Consider the following 3,194-nt stretch of genomic DNA (forward strand, 5'->3'; position numbering starts at 1 on the left):
TCCCAGCTGGCAGCCTCCCTGCTGGCACTTTCACCGGGGCGAAGGGTCACTGCTGGTTTGGCTTTGTCCCCAGGCCTGGGGATGAACAGAAGGTCTGAGCCACACTGTTTCCCGGGTATTGCTTTCCCCAGAAAAGAACATCTCACTTCAGAGAGGGGAAATTGCTGTTTCTGTGTGTGAGCCGCAGGGAGTAATTTAGATAAACACTCTTCATGACATGTCTGCTGTAGAAGTTGCCCAAACACAGAACTATGTCTGTGGGTTTAAAAAAGAAAAAAAAAATCTGATTGAGCATAACTTGACGATGTTCAATGAAAGATGAAGAATAGCCTTTCTTTCCTGCTCACATGTGTCATTGTGTCAGGTCTCTAATGAGCTGGCTTCATCCGTTCGTGTACAAAAACCTTTCTACAGCTGCTTCCTACCAGAGGCACACTGGAAAATAGCAGACTGACATTTTTCCTTTAGTTGTCTTTGTGATCTGGAACAATAACAGCAGCAAAGGAGAGGCCACTAGTTCAGCTATGTTTGGCTTTATTCATTGCGTCTATTTAGAGCAATAGATGAATGATTATTAAACTTTCAGTGGGCTGATAAAAATAATAATAAGTCTTTGCCATAAATCTGCTTTATAGATGGACAGGGACTTGTTTGGTTATAGGGTGCTTGCATTAGGGGGTTAGATAAGTGTGTGCAATCGATAGGAAGTTACGATTTTCCCCCTTATCTCTTCTGATGGTGCCACTTCCATTCAGGGTGCCTGTGTGCCGGTGCTTGCATGTCTGGGGGAAGGGAAGGTTTCATTACTTCTGCCAAACTCTTAGGGGCTGAGCCGAGGAAAGGGGCTGGAGGTGCACGGCTGTACAGTTGTGGAAAGGTCTTGGGAAGGGAGCTTTGGAGACCACTCCTGGTGTCTTGCATCTGAAACAGCTGTGCTAAAGTAATTCCTGACCTATTCTTAATATCCTCTGGTGATGGATGGAGTCTGTTCTGATGCACCACCTATACTTACAACAGATTCAGATTAGGGGCAGAGGATTAAAGGCTATGGGGGGTTGGTAATTATGGTGTTTTTAATGTGTTTTTTAAACCAATAGCTGCTTAACTCTATCTGCAGCCAGTTGCAATTGCTGTTGCTTTACTGCAGCGGGTTCAGCATAAGCAGGACCAGCAAAACGAGGTGTTATCTTCTCTTATTTGATGAGTGAAAGAGGAGAGAAGGTTTGAGGTTATGTTTTGACTTATACCTGTCCTTGTGTAAAGTAATCTTTCTGCAGCCTGGGTGGCTGAGCGGGTATCTTGGGCAGGGGTGTTGCAGTTGTGGCCTTATCTAAACTGAGGTTTCTGCCTGAGCTGCGTGGATGTCACCTGGATTGCGCCGTTACAGACGAAGTTGAACTACCTTATCCCTGTGCTGAGAGGAGGCCAGAGCATGCTCCAGAGCAAGGGCAGGAGACCCGCTGCCCCTGGGTGGCAGCTTTGCAGCTGACGAGCTGGAAGGGGACTCTCAGAAAATAAATACAAAGAGGTTCAGGGTGGATGATGCTTAATGATGAGATACTTGCTCGCTTTATCTTCTTGCCCATCAAATGTTATTGGAGCTGTTCAGGAATTGCCAGTCTGGCTTGCCAAGAGGTTGCAGTCCCCCGTCTATTGCACAGGGCTGCAAGGTCCCCACCACTTGTTCATACAGCCTGCTGCCCTCAGCCTGAGTGAGGGGGCTGGCTTTGGGGACAGGGAAGTGTGTGGGGATGTATTTGATTGCTAGGCCATCTAGTTGAGTGGAGACTGTGCTTTAGGAGTTCCTGGTATTTTTCTCAAATTGTTAAATTGTTTATTTGAGTCAGCGCCTTTATCTCTTACTTGGATTTGATTGTGTTCCTTAGTACTGACTGTTCCGCACTGCGTGTCTGTTGCTCCTCCTTTACACCTTGCCTGTCTCGGATTGCTTTGCTGCCCCAGCATCTCGGAGCGTGTTGGGAGGAAGGCACATAGCGTTTCACAGAGCAGCAGATGCAGGGGTTTAAGTAATAACAAACCCACTTGTAGCAGTGATGGCAGGAAACATGAGTAACACTGGGAACACACTGCTATTGCTGGAGTGTTTTTGTGGCAGAGCCTCTTGTGAGGGAATTGCATCTGATATTTTGTAGTGCTTCCTGAATCACTTCCAACATCTTGTGATCTGTCTCCACAGGCAGCTCTTTATCCTTGGTCCGCTCAGGCTGGGAGAGTGTTGAGGAAACCAGAACAGTTATCATGGAGATGCTTCTGAGACGAGGAATGACACAGATACAGCCCAAGGCACATGGTTGTTGTGGATCTCTGGGGTTCGCTCTGCTGTGGGGTGTTACAGGCTTGTGTGGCTCACTGTAGGATGGCGCATCACCAGGAATGCACGTCAGTAAAAGCCAGTGAGGGTCTAGACTGGAGCGATGTGCTGGCAACACTGAGAGAGAGGCAGTAAGAAATACTAGCCTGGATTCCTGAAGTCCTTACTTATGTCTGTTTCCATACAGAACCCCCCCACGCCCCCCTTTTTTACTTGAAATACCAGATTCACTTCCTCCTAGCAATACTAAAGACCCTCGTATCTTCAACTCTGTCTAGACTAGGACTTAAAGTGCAGTGGTAGCACCTGTTGGCTAACTTCACTAAAAGTACACCAGGTAAGGCAGCTGGCTGTTAGCATGCTGACTGAAAAGCATTAATGCTGGCCTGATGATTTCATGCCTTTTTATATCTTAGTGCAGAGAGGACTGGTGGTGGGGGAGTGTGTGTGTGTGTTTCAGCACCTCTCTTTCTCTTGGCCCTCTCCAGTCAACTCACTGCTGAGAAGAATGAGCTTGGTCTTGCTGCGACCTGTGCTGCCTTTGGAGCCCTCCTCCCTCGGTGGTGGTACTGGACATGGTCACCTTGGTGTGCTGAGCTGGCTGCAGGAGGGAATGGGAAGGATGCATAAGGCTGTTAAAAGCAAAGTGTGTTACTGTAGAGGCATGGATAGCAGTTCTAGAGAAAAGATGTAGTGAGATAACCACTTAAGACTGGACTAAAATATCTGCTTCACACTTCAGTGATTGATCTTCCATTTGGAACTTGACACAGTAATTTAAGGACTAAATTTAATTTTCAGTGTAATTTTTTTGAACAAAGATAATGTTGGCAAAGGAAGTCTCCACATGTATGTCTTAAAG

Source organism: Pygoscelis adeliae, unplaced genomic scaffold, assembly GCF_000699105.1.
Source record: "Pygoscelis adeliae isolate BGI_AS28 unplaced genomic scaffold, ASM69910v1 Scaffold173, whole genome shotgun sequence".
NCBI lineage: Eukaryota > Metazoa > Chordata > Aves > Sphenisciformes > Spheniscidae > Pygoscelis > Pygoscelis adeliae.